Source organism: Hemiscyllium ocellatum, chromosome 26 (assembly GCF_020745735.1).
Source record: "Hemiscyllium ocellatum isolate sHemOce1 chromosome 26, sHemOce1.pat.X.cur, whole genome shotgun sequence".
Classification (NCBI taxonomy): domain Eukaryota; kingdom Metazoa; phylum Chordata; class Chondrichthyes; order Orectolobiformes; family Hemiscylliidae; genus Hemiscyllium; species Hemiscyllium ocellatum.
In genome coordinates this window covers 22,619,321-22,636,255 of record NC_083426.1, presented here as the reverse complement: position 1 = coordinate 22,636,255, position 16,935 = coordinate 22,619,321, and the positions used below count along the sequence as shown (strand labels likewise).

Genomic DNA, 16,935 nt, shown 5'->3' with positions numbered 1-16,935 from the left:
TCAGAGAACATCTCTGGGACACCCGCACCAACCAACCCCACTGCCCCGTGGCCAAATATTTCAACACCCCCTCCCACTCAGTCGAGGACATGCAGGTCCTGGGCCTCCTCCATCACTACTCCCTCATCGCCCGAGGTCAGGAGGAAGAATGCTTCATCTTCTGCCTCGGAACCCTTCAAAACTATGGATCAATGTGGACTTCACCAGTTTCCTCATTTCCCACTCCCACCACTCCCACCACTCCCCTCCCCCGATCCTACCCCAGTTCCAGCCCAGCATCACCCTCATGACCTGTCCCATCTGTCAATCTAACTTCCCACTATTTGCTCCACTCTCCTCTCTGACCTATCACCTTTACCCCACCTCTATCCACCGATTGCACTCTCAGCTACCTTCCCCTCAGCCCCACCTCCTCCCATTTATCTCTCCACCCTCATTCCTGATGAAGGGCTCCAGCCCAAAACGTCGTTTTTTCTGCTCCTCGGATGTTGCCTGACCTGCTGTGCTTTTCCAGCACCACTCTAATCTTGACTGTGATTTCCAGTGTCTACAGTCCCCACTTTCACTTGTTTGCAGCACATCTCCAAAAATGTTATGGTAACTGAGTGAGAGGAATTCTTGAGGAAAATCTTGGCTTAATGTTCTTAAGAGAGTAGAGGAACAGGGGAGATCTAGGGAATGGATGTAAAACTGTGAAAGTGATGTTGAAGTAGAAATACTTCATGTGATTCTGAGTTTAAAAAATTGGGCTAATTTTGCAAATGTTGCTGGCATTGGGGAACTTTGCCCATCAGCAGTGCTATTTAGGAAACTGCAAACAGCATATTATTGTTTTCTCTTACATTTCAATGGTTGACAAGGACAGATACAATGGGATGAATAGCCTCTGTTTGTAATGTCGTTTTATGCTCTTTGAAGATTTACTAGGATAAGGCCTGAGATATGAGGAAAACATTGACAGACCTTTTTGATTTTCCCTTGGGAAAGAGAAAGTTTAAATGGTCAGGGCTTAGAAGGCCTCAATTTGAAGGCTTGTTTTTGAAATAATAGAAGTTTTGAATGGGTAAGTGGTGAAATATGGCTTGCAAATCACTAAGAAGGGTTATTCACAAAATAGGAGGGGCTTGTGCCCGAGGCGTCGGGTCTCCTGTTCCTTGGATGCTGCCTGGCCTGCTGCGCTTCTCCAGCGGCACATTTTCGGCTTATTCACGAAATAATAAAGGGAAGTTAAAAGAGACAATGCTCCACAGTGTAATAACTGACTTTTTATTTTTGTGCTTTTTAAAGTTGTGAACTAAAGTGAAAAAAAACTGTTTAAACCAGGGGTTTAAAAGATGGCTGCATGTTTTGAAAGAAAGGAATTTAGTACCTATTGTGAAGTCTAGCTCTAGATTCCGGCAAAGTGCAGATGAACTGGAGCTGAAGAGTTAATCACAAGTGAAGCTAACTGATTTACGGACTTGGGGACCAATTATTAATGACAAGGTCCCTCTGCCTGCCAACAACTAGGCGATTTGTTGTTAGTTAGCTGAACAGCTTGGGTTGTATGCAAGGAAGAGAAAAGCTGGTCAGCCCAGAAGAGAAACAAGCAGAGATCTGCAAAGCCAAAAACGCTGTCTACTTCAGCTCTCTGCAATAAGATTTTAAACCTGAAGAAAACTTTTCTTTAGCAGAGGCTGCATGCTGTGAATTTGAATTGGCTTTCATAAGTGAAACAGCCACCCTACACCTTTTGCAAACCAGTGGAAGCTTGCAGGAAAGTGGTAGTCGAGGAGAAACCTTCAGATCAGCAAGAATCAAACCAACAGATCTTGTTAACAAGCTTATGTAACTTCTTTCTGGTTTTTCCTTTGCACATGTCCCTCCCCTGTTTCTTTTTTGCCTGTTTATGTATAAGAGTAAGTTTATAAAGGATTTTTAGCTTTAATTTGCAATTGTTTACCTATAGCTAGAATCTAAGGACTTGTAATCAACAGTGATTTCTTGTTAAGTTCAGAAATCTGCATTGTGCTTTCTGTCAACCTGGGCCTGAAAATCAGGTAGTTTTATGGACTTTGTATCTTTCTTTTAAAAATCTTAACATTTGTGAGAACTTCAGGAATAGTGGGGCTTGATTCCCAATACTACCCCAGGGAGTCATGACAATAGATCATTATTGGAGCATAGTAAGTTTTGTCAGCACCCATAAACCTAATCCAAACAATGATAGTTATAACTGTCCAGCTATATCTTGAGGCAGGCTATAATAAATGTCTGTGATGTCATTGCCCAACAATCATCACACAGATGTTCAGTCCATATTCATAAATGTTATTACTACTATTGCCCTAACCTTTTATCAGCGTGTATCAGTACAAATCAACTTTGCTACAATTTCTTATCCTGGTCATTCCATGTAAACTCTTACTTCTTTAGAGGAGTATTGAGTTTGTATTCTATGTAAGTTCTGTTTGTATTCATAGTAATTGATCTATTAATGTTTTTGGAATATATTATGTATCTTTTACTGCATTTTCTGCATATTTCCACAATAGATAAAACTCTACCATATGGTTTTCTAAATATATTATTTTATATGATTGATTGAATTATATTGTATTACTTAAAAGTCTTGTCCAAAAACCTTTTGTGTAAATGTTGAGTGTTGGATGGACCCTAAAATATTCCAGTGGTAACTCCTCTTGCACCCATCTGCCTATATTTTAGGACTGGGATTAGATATGAAGTTTTCAGGAGCATTTGGATGGCAAGATAATTGGCAACATGCTTGCTTTGTTGACTTCATATTCTCGGACACAGAAAAATTTAGTTGTGCACTGAAACCAAATTTTTGAGTTGAAGCTTATAACTTTAATTACCTTTCATTGCATAGACCGATGGTCATGATGGTGAAATTACAAAGCTTTGTTCAAACATGAAGGGAGATTGAATTAGACATTAGCTGTGTATTTCCTAGAGCTGTTCATTTTCTTTTGTGCAAGGTCTCTCTTTACTGTGTATATTACTCATATATATCTCCTTATATATACCCCACGGCATTGCCATAACCAATCCCATCACAAAACAAATCATCATGCTGCAACAGTCATCTTACTTGACAGTTCAACACTACAATCTGTGAACTCATCCAGATTGCGGCTCTTAATATTATCCAGAATTCTATTTAGATGCTTGTGCAAGTATCCCATTAAGTGCTATTTAGAAATGGACCCAAGGCCATTAGCAAGTTAATCAATATAGAGATCATACTGCACCCAGTAATACCTACAAGTGTAACAGCAAATCTATGCATTAAATTAGCCAATCCATATCCCATTCATCAATTTATCCACCCTATGATATTCAGTGGCTTGTTATGATACAATGCAGTGACTTGCTGAGCATTTCATTGTGATGCTTATCCAGTACACTATTCTGCAACACACCAAGTGTTAGTGCCATTGATTTTTTAGCAATTTTGAGATAATTGGAATAAAACAAAATAGAATTTCCCAGGAAGACAATGTGGGTTGAATTTTGCTGAGTAGTATTTAAGTCTTTATAATAAATAGAGTACCATGCTATCCATGTCAAAACGTCTTGGAGTTCAATCAGATTTGGAATACAATTGTAGTATCAGACTTGACTTGCACAGCAGTGCTCATGAAGTTTCTTTGTATCAATATCTGGGAGGCACAGTGCAAAGAAGTGAGATGAGCCATAAAATCAAAACCTAAAATCTGACAATTTCTAAATAACACATATTTAGAAATTTGGATACATATTCATGTATGTTGGAAATGATGAGGCAGCATTTTAGTTACATTAGGTGTATTTCAGGTGCTAGCCACGCATTATGTCAGAGTCAGGCATCCAATTTGTGGTTACGTTCCAATCAAGTATGGCAGGAGAGATCCTGAGGCAGAGGGACTAATAGGTCACCCAGCAATAAGAGGGCAGTAGCCCCAACAGCAAAGGGTAGCAGGTAGAGAGCATGAGGATGAGATACCCTCTGAAAGCCTTTAATATTTCTTCAATTAAAATCGATTACAGCTGCCAGAGCACCACTGTGGAAGGAAGTGCCTGAAGATTGCCTATGTCCTTGGCAGGATTCCAGCTACTGCATGGGGACTATTTGTCAACTGGCAGGAGAAGGGGTGTAACAGGCCAGTTATTGTATCCAAATGGCTTTTTGCCAGTTGCAAGCAGATAACTATTTCCCACCCAAATTGGCATGTTCCGAAATAGCTGTCAAATCAGCATGCCAATTTTTGTCAGGAATTGGTAGACCCAATTTTCTCTGGTCTGGCCTCTCCCAGAGTTTGAAAATTCTGCCCATGTCTTTTTCAGTTCTTCTAGTAATTTTATTGTATTGAAAGAACCTTTTTTAAAACTCTCTATTTGGTTATGATGAGATCAGTTCTACATGGATATCATATTGAAATAACTGCACAGAGGCTGGGTCCCATCACCTAGCCACCCTTTCTTTACTAGTGCATTGTACACTGACTGTGGCCAGCCAGCCCAGAGTCAGTCCTCAACTGAGGAGATTCCGAATTCCTAGTTTTATTCTTTTTGTATTCAAAGTCCCCAAAAGTCACACTTTCTCAAACAGGGCAGATGGCACCAGTTACAAGATGTCATGAGACAAAAAAAAACCTGCAGATGCTGGAATCCAAAGTAGACAAGCAGGAGGCTGGAAGACACAACAAGCCAGACAGCATCAGGAGTTGGAAAAGACAACATTGAAGCATTGACAAAAAAAAATCCTGTAGAAATACAACTCATTTTAAATAATAATGCAAAATGTCATATATAAACATACATTCAAAGTTGCAGTTTGTCAAACACAGCGCAAGGCAACAATCACAACACTTCAAAGCAAGTAACTGAAAAGTAAAAACATTGACATGGAAAATCCTGTTAAAAACACTGCCTATTTTGAACACTAATGCATAATATCATATATAAATAAATATTCATTCCATGGGCCATCAGTTGGCCTACACACAGAGCTGGGGGCACACGAAGACACAGCCCAGACACAAAAGCATGGTACAAATGTAAAGTTTCAGTTGAGGACCCACGTACTGAAACAGTAGGACAAAGGCTGAGTCCCATTACCAAACCATCTTTTTCCTTTTACAAGCATGACAGGACCATGACTGGCTCCGCCAGCTTAGAGTCAATTCTCAACTGATGAGATTCTAATCTCTTGGTTATATTATAACAGTTTCATGTACTTACTAATAAATACTTTCTGTTGTTAACTCCTACTGTACAAATTGTGAAGTCCATCTTCCGCAGCTACACTGGCACCACCCCCCACCTTTTCCTCCGCTACATCGATGACTGTATCGGTGCTATCTCGTGCTCCCACGAGGAGGTTGAATAGTTCATCCACTTTACTGACACCTTCCACCCTGACCTCAAATTTACCTGGACCGTCTCAGACTCCTCCCTCCCCTTCCTAGACCTCTCCATTTCCATCTCGGATGACCGACTCAACACTGACATTTACTATAAACCGACTGACTCCCACAGCTCCCCAGATTACACCTCCTCCCACCCTGCCCCCTGTAAAAACACCATTCCAAATTCTCAATTCCTTTACCTCAGCCGCATCTGCTCCCAGGAGGACCAATTCCAATACCGAACAACACAGATGGACTCCTTCTTCAGAGACGGCAATTTCCCCTCAGACGTGGTTGATGATGCTCTCCACCGCATCTCCTCCACTTCCCGCTCCTTCGCCCTTGAACCCTCCCCCTCCAACTGCCACCAGGACAGAACCCCACTGGTCCTCACCTACCACCCCACCAACCTCCAGATACATTGTATCATCCTTCGTCATTTCCTCCACCTCCAAACAGACCCCACAACCAGGGATATATTTCCCTCCCCTCCCCTATCAGCGTTCCGGAAAGACCACTCACTCCATGACTCACTCGTCAGGTCTACACCTCTCACCAATCCAACCTCCACTCCCGGCACCTTCCCCTGCAACCGCAAGAAATACAAAACTTGTGCCCACATACCCCCCCCCCCCTCCGCCCCACCTCACTTCCCTCCAAGGCCCCAACGTAACCTTCCATATCCATCACAAATTCACCTGCACCTCCACACACATCAATTACTGCATCCGCTGCACCCGATTTTGCCTCCTCTACATTGGGGAAACAGGCCGCCTACTTGCGGAACGTTTCAGAGAACACCTCTGGGACACCCGCACCAACCAACCCAACCGCCCTGTGGCTGAACACTTTAACCCCCCCCCTCCCACTCCGCCAAGGACATGCAGGTCCTTGGCCTCCTCCATTGCCAGACCATGGCAACACGACGCCTGGAGGAAGAGCGCCTCATCTTCTGCCTAGGATCCCTCCAACCACAAGGGATGAATGTAGATTTCTCCAGCTTCCTCATTTCCCCTCCCTCCACCTTATCTCAGTCCCAACTCTCGGACTCAGCACCATCTTCTTGACCTGCAATCTTTTTCCTGACCTCTCCGCCCCCACTCCCTCTCCGGCCTATCACCCTCACCTTAACCTCCTTCCACCTATCGCATTCCCAACGCCCCTCCCCCAAGTGCCTACTCCCTACCTTTTATCTTAGCCTGCTTGGCACACCCTCCTCATTCCTGAAGAAGGGCTTATGCCCGAAACATCGATTCTCCTGTTCCTTTGATGCTGCCTGACCTGCTGCGCTTTTCCACAACACATTTTTCAGCTCTGATCTCCAGCATTTGCAGTCCTCACTTTCTCCAAATTGTGAAGTTTGACAGGCACATTTGAATGAGGCAACAAGCTTCAACCAAAACCTTCAAGAGAACAAATTAAAATGTTATTACTGCACACTTTTCGGTCAACTTCCTCAATGGTTGGTCTAGCGGATCCTCTTCCAGGAACCTGACAATTGGATTGCAGACCCTCCCTTTTTCAGTCTTTGATGTCCATATTATTGTTTTTTAGCAATCTGGTTTACATCCAGTCAGCTACTAACCTCAATACATTCGTCCAAAATTTTCTGCTTACAGTTGTCACTTATTTGGCCCACACAAAGGGTTGGAGTCATTAGTTTGGCCTACACATGGGGCCGGCTCTACGGCTCTGCCTGCTCATGGCATTGGGGCTATCAGTCAGGCCTACACACAAGGCCGGGATATTTGTTGGGCCTACATAAGGGACCAGGGCTGTGGCTCAGTCTACACATGGGGCCAGGGCTATGGCTTGGCCCACACATAGGGCTGGGGCTATCTGTCGGCCCACACATAGGTCCAGGGCTATCGGTTGGGCCTGCACGTGAGGCCAGGATTATTGGTCGACCAACACATAGAGCCAGAGCTATCAGTCAGACTGCATACAGCATTTTCTTTTTACTTTTTTTGCACACAAAGATATTGGTCGGCCTACACACGGGGCTGGGGCTAACGGTTGCCCCAGACATGGAACTGGGGCTATTGGTCAGCCTATTCATGGCGCTGGGGTTATCAATTGGCCCAGACACGGGGCTGGGGCTATTGGTTGGCCTACACATGGGGCCAGGGATATCAGTAGACCTATACACAGTGTTATCGACCGATACATGGGGACATATAATGGCCTGGTACACAGAAAGACACAGTCATAATATCTTAGAAGGAGACCATTCAGCCCATTGTGTCTGTAACTAAACTGAACGGTACCAAAATCCTTGCAGGGAGGATTGTTTGTATGTGTTTGGAGTTAACAATTAGCAATTAGGTAGGGTCTTGGGATAAAGCAGGAGATTGGCATTAGGTAATGATGCTCATTTAACAAGCTGGTGAAGACACAATGGACTGAATGGTTTCCTTCTATGATTCTATGTGCCTAAAAACTACAAAATGCAGTATTAATCATTTCAGATTAGAGGAAGTTACTCAGAGTCCCTATAGGGCTACTCAGAGAACTTAAGGGAACTTAGTGGGCGGCATGGTGGCACAGTGGTTAGCACTGCTGCCTCACAGCGCCTGAGACCCGGGTTCAATTCCCGACTCAGGCGACTGACTGTGTGGAGTTTGCACGTTCCCCCCGTGTCTGCGTGGGTTTCCTCTGGGTGCTCCGGTTTCCTCCCACAGTCCAAAGATGTGCAGGTGAGGTGAATTGGCCATGCTAAATTGCCCGTAGTGTTAGGTAAGGGGCAAATGTAGGGGTATGGGTGGGTTGCGCTTCGGCGGGTCGGTGTGGACTTGTTGGGCCGAAGGGCCTGTTTCCACACTGTAAGTAATCTAATCTAAAAAAAACTCTGATGTTCATTTTCAGTAATTTGAGAGAGAAGCATGCTTCAAGGCTCAACATGCTAAAAAGGCCTTTGATGGAGTAACATGGACTAAGTGGTATTTCTAAGATGAAAAGTTGAGAGTAATGCAATTATCTTATAATAATGAATTGTTATTAATCCCACACCGGTGTGTTGGATACAGTTGGTGTAAATGAAGGGAGGTTAAGTTTTTAAAAAGTTTTTTTGAAGATAAAAGAATGAAAGGTGTTAAAAGATCATTTTAGCTTAAAAAACTTATCAGCCAGGCTCCTATTGGGGATTTGGCTTGTCTGGTATTAACCTCAACTGGACATTACTCTACGACCATTGAGGTCATTGGATCATAATAGCATTTTTCTTCCTATTCACTGTCTCAATCTAAAGCATGACCTTGCCCTTTTACCTCATCCTCCCAAAACAAACATCCATTTCAATCTCCAGCTTCTACCCTTATTTGAAAAGTTAAATCTGCATTCCATTCTCTGTCACCTCCAGACTTAATGAGCCCTCCTTTTTAATCCCCTCATTTTCCCGTTTCTTCAAACCTCCCAAAATTTTATTAGCTAATCGTAATCTACACTTACAGTCAGTTCTTCTATAACATGATGCTTGCATTCTTGTGCAACCCCGTGTTATAGAAAAATTGTGTTTTAGAAACAGTGCTTAAAGTAGTTTGCACAGTTGTCGTTTTAAAAGTTCGCACTTTAGAAACAGCGTCTCCAATTCATCAATCGCATTACAGTAAATTCATGTTAAAGAAACGTGCATTATAACAGAACAACCTGTACTCACTCACCATCCTCATTTTCCCTGCCCATGGATTTTAGTAACCCCATGCCTTAAAGTTGAAATGGTCATCTTCATGTTTAAATTTATTAATGGCCTCTTCCCTCGCTCTTTACCTCCTGCTTTGTTGCAATTCTAAGAGGTTGCTCTCTGTTCACTTCTCATATTATCTCAATCTGAGGTTTGGTTCAATTTTTTAAAAAAAGTTGCCAAATCTCTGAAATATTTTCAAAGTTTTCCCATTGTTAAAAGTGCAATATAAGTGCCAGCTGTTATTGTAGATAAGGAGTTCTCCATTAGTTTCACAGCTATAATGAATTAAGAGTATCAGATAGTGTGATGATTGATTTCAGGAGGTTGAGATGAAGGAGGAATAATAGTGTACGCTGAGTTTGCAATGTGCAGAGAAATGTAGTTTGCATCAATTTCCAAAAACTCAGTTCAGTTACCTCCTATTTCTGTTCAATGATCTTCACCAGGTCCATCACTTTAGGTGAGGTGGATTTATTTTCCAAATTTGTGCTGAATGGACAGCTTCAGGCTACAGCAGCTGTTTCTCCCACGCATATTGTGTTGAACACTTGGCACTTTGTCACAGATTTTAACGTTATTGAAGAGTAATTGGCATTTAAAAAAAACTAAACAATTCCAAGTACTTTTTAATAGTTTTTGGTCTGCATTAGCAATCTCTTTTTTATATTATTAGTTCTTGATATTAGGTTTACACCTTAGATGCCCTATAATTGCCTCCAAATTTAAGGAATACTCCAGCCTACTCCATATAAAGGAAATAAAAATGAAATAATAATGAAATTACATCTCTTCTCCCATATATCTTATTCTTTGTTTCATTACCAAAACATGCTTTCCAATCTGTAACACATATTCACTGTAGATAAGAGCTATCAGCATAAAGCTCCATGTCCAACTTATCTTCATAAAATGCCCACAGCAGAATATGCCGATGCCTTGTTTTAGAGTCCAATCTTATTATCAATCATTAATTAACTCAGAATCATACATTTCTCAATTCAATGTTCTTCTGACACTATCTGTAAAAATCTAACAGTTTTCAATTCAGCAAATGTGGAAAGAAAAAAAACCTAAAACAGAATGTTTCAGAAGAGCTATGGGGATTATATTGGCAAAAATGTTCTAATAAGACACACCTATTAGAAAAGCCTTTTTTTTTGGTACGCAATTTTAGACATGTCAGAAGTACTAAGTCAGAAACCTGCACAAAGCTGCTGATTAGATGCAATTCTCGTGGAGCAGGGTACCTGAACTTCAGTTATCCATTTCCTCTGTGGACATGGAGTGTCCAGGGTGAAAAACTATGGTAGGTTTCAGTATAGAGGCATGGACAAAGTTTCTTAGGTCTGTTCTTGGAGATTCCGGTGGACAAGGAATGTTCTCAATGGATAAGGAATAAGGAATCCAGCTTACCCTCATGTCCCACTTGTTCTCCCTGTCCAACAGCTACTGATACTGTTCTAGCTGCCCTATTGCCCTCTCTCATTCACTTTCATAACAATTCAGAAGGTATCCAAGATGCAATGGGGAAGCAGTTACTCTTTTAAGGTGAAATATTCAGAGAATTTTCAGAATAATTGTCAATGAAGTGTTGATAGCATCTTGGCAAACTGTTCTGTAATATCTTATGTGGTGTTCCAAACGTAATCTTTAAATGTTTTGCAGTAGGTGAACAGTAAAAGTTAACACACCTTTAGGAGATTCTTCAAATCCTCAACAACAAGCTATTTACAATTCTAGTCTCTGAGAGAAGTCAAGAAGCATCATTCACCAAAATACTTTGATGAGTACAAGCAGGAAATTTACCTTTCAATCAACCCCATAACAATCTTCTAGTTGGCTGTTTCTCATCTGTACATCAGCTCCTCTGTCAAGATGGTGTCGCCTGTTAATTTTCAACTAAATCAACATTGCAGCTTAGAACACCATTCTGGGTATCTGAAAGGATCTTTGGCATCTAAATTATCTGGGGAAATTAGCCACTTATAACTTTACTATTCCAATATTATCGCACATACAACTTTACCCTCTGGAATCTAAAACAATGGATAACAGAATTTAGCAAGTTTTGAGAAGATTGGCAGCTCAGGTTGAGGTTCTGGATGTAGGTTTGCTTAATGGGCTAGAAGGTTCATTTCCAGACGTTTCGTCACCCTACTAGGTAATATATCCAGTGGGCCTCCGAATGAAGCACTACTGATAATTCCTGCTTTCTATTTATATGTTTGGGCTTCTTTGGGTTGGTGATGTTATTTCTTGTGGTGATGCCAATTCCTGTGGTGATGTAATTTCCTGTTCTTTTTTCTCAGGGGGTGATAGATGGGGTCTAACTATCAGATGTTTGTTGATACATTTCCAGTTAGAATGGTAGAATTTCTGTGGGATTCTTTGCATTTCTCATCATGATATTGGCTCAATTTCAATGATTGCACTAGAATAAAAGAAATCACATTCCTGATAACTTCTTCACAAGTTAGCAATCCCAGGTCAGGTGTTTGATCAACACTTTAACAGCAATGCTGATGTTAAAAGAAGGTGGAGCAGGAGAAATAGGAAAAGGAATTCCCGGCACCAGCAGCTTCAGGGGTACAAGGGTCAAAGGATGCAAACAAACAGGGCCTGAGGAGCGGAACCAAAGTGTTTAGTGTCATCAACTCTTGTACCAAGAAGGGATGTACCTAAAGACATTGTAGATACCTACAGATAAGACTACCTCACCTACATCTACCACTTCGTGAAGTCAGATCTGTAGCCACACAGTTTGGGAGGCAGAGTTATTCTTATAACACTGGAAGCCATAGTAACATTGAATCTCCTGGCCATCGGCTTCTTTCAAATCTTTCCTGGGGGTGGGTATATTTGTCATCTTCCAATTGGTAGCCCATGAGTGCATTCCTGAGTTCACCAATTACAGGAAAAGCATGGAGTTTATCCATTTCACCATGGACACAGAGAGCTAAGGGACTGGAGCTGTTGGAATTGCAGCCATCAATGAATCCCTTCAAGTACAAGGTTCCATAGACTGCATGTGGCAATTGGAGTTCCCCAGACAACATTCTGTTGAATTAATGAACATGAAGAAGTTTTACTACCGCACTGTTACCGTTTGTTTTTGAGCACAGGAGACAATTGCTACAGATCAGCACTCACTATCCATGAAGCTGTCACAGCCCCTACATTATCCACAGATTCTTCAAACATTCACTCCCCTGTACAATTTTCCATGCTGTTTGGTAGATGACAAAATGTACCTAAAAAGCATGGTAATGATACCAATTCCCAACCCTCAAATTAATTCTGAACAGAGGTGCAATTCAGCTCATGAATCCACTATGGCCATCATTGAACAACTGGTCTCCAAAAGATGTGCTACCTTTACCCAGATCATAGAGGATGAAAACTCTAGCACTTGCTGAGCAGTGTTTCCATATTAGTTGTTGATTGTTACAGCTTACAGAATCTAGGTCAATGATGGGGTGACAACTTTGAGTGAGAGATGCACCTGCCTCTTATTCCCTCTGATAGGGTTCAGGTAGTCTGATGGAGAAGCTAAGGGTGCCCATATTGATGACAAGGATGTTGAGGAAGCTAGGACTGTAGTGAGATGAGGTAGGAGAACCAGACAAAACCTGAAGCAGCTATATTTGAGATGAACTTTGAATGAACAACTGTGAATACACAAAGCTATGAATCAATTATACTACCGATGTCCTCTTGATTTATTCCTTTAAAATGTTAAGATACCATTAATGGAAAACAACATAAGCTTTTTGAAAAATTCGTTCATTTATGGGATTTCAGCAGCACAGGCAATTCCAATACTGCTGAGACCTTATTATTTTATTGTCTGTTTTATTATTTTTGCTTTGGAGTTGTGAACTATGATTGAGAACTGAAGGTGACCTTTGGGCTGTGAGCAGGGGCTTATTATTTTTAAAGAAAAGTACAAACCAACTGATATTTGTTTATCAGCCCAGACCTGGAATTTAATTGCAGGTTGATTCTTGTTCAAAGGATGCTCTACAGATATTTCACTTCCAGAAATGCATTATGCTTGAACTGATGGCAGATTTTTGAATATTAACAGGGCCCTCAAAGAGAGATAATAAGTCGAATAAAGTTAAACCAGAGTTTGGCCAGTCTTTGAGCTGTATTTAGGTCAGAAAGATTTTGGCTGGCACAACTGCATGGTATACGTTTGCTTGCTCCCCGGTTGTCTTTGCTTTATCAATTTATTGAGAGTTCAGGGATTAGCATCTCAATTATAAGCATTAAGTGAATATTCTTTGGTGTCTTTGGAAGTTAAGCAAAATACAATCCCATGTGCCTGTGATTTTGTGGATCTTGGAGTCTGCTTCAGTGAACTGGCCAATTAAATCTCTTTTTTTCCCTTTTGATACATCTTTTAACTATATTTCTTTGTTTGTCTTTTAAGAGTGGGGATGAGAATCAAAGAAGATTAGTTTTATATCACAGACAAAAATTGGAATACCTTTTTGTTTAACTTTGCTCTGCTGAGTCCACAGTTTTAATACATTGTTAAATCTTTTGTTTAAGCTAAAAACCTGGTGTCTAGTATCAGTTATGCTCAAATTCTGGTGTTGGTTATTCAAAAATCTGGTTAGAAACTATTAGAAATACCAAAGGTTTTAATTTTGCTGTGTTATGAATACAAGGATAGGCAGGCTGATTTGATTTGGCTATCTGTCCTTGTGTTATAACAATATTTATTGCCCATCCCTAATTGTACTTAAGAAGGCATCATCCCAAATTCATCTTTTGTGGCTGTTCCCTTGTCTCATGCAAGCATTTCATCAAAAGGTATTCAATGTGTATGTTCTCCCAGCTCAGTGCATTAGTTGCTGAGTATTGCAGCTCCTATTCTCTTTCAAGTGTGAACCTTGTCAGATGTGTGAGAGGCAGTAGCATTGTCATTTCGGCAGTGCTACAATAATATGATAGATATTGACTACACATAAGCCGTCTAATAGATGGCTTTCATTGTCAACTCATAGTTTTAGGAACATGAAGTACGAAGTAGTGGTATGCACCCTGGTGGAGTCAACAGATCATTAATTTCTGGTGGCACAAGAGTAGCATTGAGCTAGCAATGGACACTAACATCCAGTCATCTGTATTTAGGCTACCTTTATCAGCCAGGCATACAGCCCTAGGGAAAAGAAGTCACTTTTACTCCTGGACAGCCTTCAGGAGAAAGTCTTTGGAGGTATCACTAAAGCATTTCATACACATGTTGTCTCATTTCTGATATCTCCAAAGCTGGCTGTCAGCAGAGGTTGAGTGATGGTCTGTCTGTTTCCCTTTTGAAAATGGAGCCTAGAAGGTCCTGGTTGGAAAATAGCTCTTCCTTCCTGCAGGTGTTCCCCCTGAGCTGCACAACTGCTGTAAGGGTCTGCACATAACAATTGGAATTCCTGTGCCTTTGACATCATTGTCTTCCAGTTCTGGATATTGCTGCTGTGCATGGATGAGAATTTAGCCAAATCATTGCTGCCTATCCATTCAATTTAGTGTTTTACCCATGCATGCGCATCCAATAAGCTGAGAAGGATGTAACTGTAAGGGAAAATCTGACCAAGCCCAGAGAAGAAGCATCACCCCCTTTTAAATCCATCACCACACTTTATCTCAAAAATACAAAATTCTGTCCCATGGCTCCACAAACATCCCCAAGCTGGTCTGTTAATGTTAGAGATTCGGATCACATGGTGCAGCAGACGAATGTGGTGGAATGAAGATGGTCACGGGGTATATTACAAATACAGAAATATATTGAATAGGCACCCTGACAAGCATCGAGTGCTCAGTCACAGCTAGATCTAAAATATTGCAGCAAAGAACAACTATACATTAAAGATGGGATTATCTTTTATAGCACTGGAAAGCCTAGATCAGGAAAGGAATGTTTCTAACCAATTACCATACGTTTTGCAGAGCCAAGAAATATCCTTGAAATAAAAGATGCAAGATTTGACTGATTTGATCTGGTCTTTCAGATATAAAATGTGCTGAAACAATACGTTAAAAAAAAACTAATTTCTGGGATTGCATAGAAATGTTAATAAATGCCTCAGAGAATCAGTAACAGGACATTTAATTGAGTTGAAAGTTATGAATTATAATATTTATGCTCTAAATGAAAGAAAACCATGGCTTGTTTGAATATCTTGGGAAATTAGGTACCTATCACTATGGATACCAACACTGAAATGTAATTTTGAAGAATATTAAAAATGAAGAAAAAATTTTCTCTCCCCATGCCAGAGAACAAATTAACTTATAGAAATCTTAATAATGTTCTGACTGGAAGGCTAAGGTTTGGTAGAAAACAGCTCAGAGTTTATATTTTCCCCATTCTCTGGTGCCCCATTACTGTCGATTGATTACTTGCAACCTTTTGTGAATCACCCATTAACATTTAATGCGCTAAAATGAATGTGGTTAATAAACTTTCTCTGCGGCAGCACAAGGAACAGTCAGGTTTGATTAAGTATGCCTTTTAAAACTTACACTGGGTAGAGTGTTACTGTGGCTTGCTTTCCTTTATTAGCGTGTATACAGTTCCCCTCTATCCCCCTGCCATGTGTGAACTGGTGGGAGGTCTTCACAATTTACACTTTGCAGTTTTGCTTATAAACAGAAACATGTGCAGACAGCTCACTCTCTGATTTATTATTTTAGGACTGATTAAGAAGAGGAAAGGATGCCAAGAATGGGAAATTGAACTTTCATAGAAGTCACATTTGGATTCAATAATTAAGTAGCTTTAAAGACGAACAAAGCTTTCAAATTTGTCATTTTCTATGATGTGACATTCACTGTAGTATATGTTCTTGCTTTTATTAATAAATAGAAGATGGAAACTTTTGCTGTCATTGTGTGGCCCTTTGTATTCCATATTTCTTTAGAACAAAAATGAAAGCATGATCAAATGAAAAAAGATATGATAAATACAGTAAAAGAATAAATAGATCCATTCCTATATATGTGCTAATCAGGATAAAATATATATAAAGGCTTAACTCTTAACTCTTTGATCTTTCCAACCCTACAGTTTTATGTCATTCACCCTTTCTTCCACCTTAAGGCACTTTGTGAAATGTATCTTGTTGGCCAAACCTTTGATCACATGTCCTTATGTCTCCTTCTTTAGCTCAGTGTGGATATTTTTCCAATTACATTCCTGTGAAGCACCTTAGAGATTTAACTGAGTTAGAACGGTTGTATGGATAAAATTTATTGTGGTGCTCTTCAGGTAGTTATAATAAAGTTCCCAGAATTGCTTTAATGACAACTCTTGATTCCCCTGGCTAGCCATCACCATTACCTCATACCTGCATAGCAGTACCCCTTTAGGGAATCCTTACTGGAATGTAAAAGACCTCTGTAACTGTGAACACCAGGAAGCTTGGCAACAAACTGATCCAAAACAAGCCAAGATTTGGTCAGATGACCAGTTGAAAAAACTGTGGCACACCCCGTTTGTTTCTGATTAATGTAATCACATCATCCAGGAGCTCATTTGCAGTACAGGACAAGAGGTGGGGATTTTTTTTAGAGGGTTTCGACTTTTTTGAAACCTAAACGCCAGAGGGTTGTGTGAAGGCTTGGACTTTTCAAGCCAGAGATTGATAGTGAGGCACAGGGGAAAAAGCTGGACTAGTTGATGTTACAGATTGAAAGGTAGAGTAGGTAATGGAGGAGATATATCCTTGTGATGCAAAATTATTTTTGACAATGCCATGTACAATAAATAATGTCAAATCCATGATACATATGTACAGCCATTATTGTATTGCATTGATGATGGAAATGATGTGATAAAATATCTCCTAAAGG

The 16,935-nt window shown here is 40.6% G+C and overlaps 1 long non-coding RNA gene across 1 annotated transcript in view; it reads left to right on the top strand.

Annotated features, from left to right (window-relative positions):
- The window catches only part of LOC132828178 (uncharacterized), a 32,377-nt gene extending 16,563 nt beyond the window's left edge, over positions 1-15,814 (top strand). The window contains exon 3 of the long non-coding RNA XR_009646083.1: positions 15,778-15,814. This is a non-coding gene — a long non-coding RNA (uncharacterized LOC132828178). The remainder of the gene's footprint in view (positions 1-15,777) is intronic.
- The last annotated feature ends 1,121 nt before the right edge of the window (positions 15,815-16,935 follow it).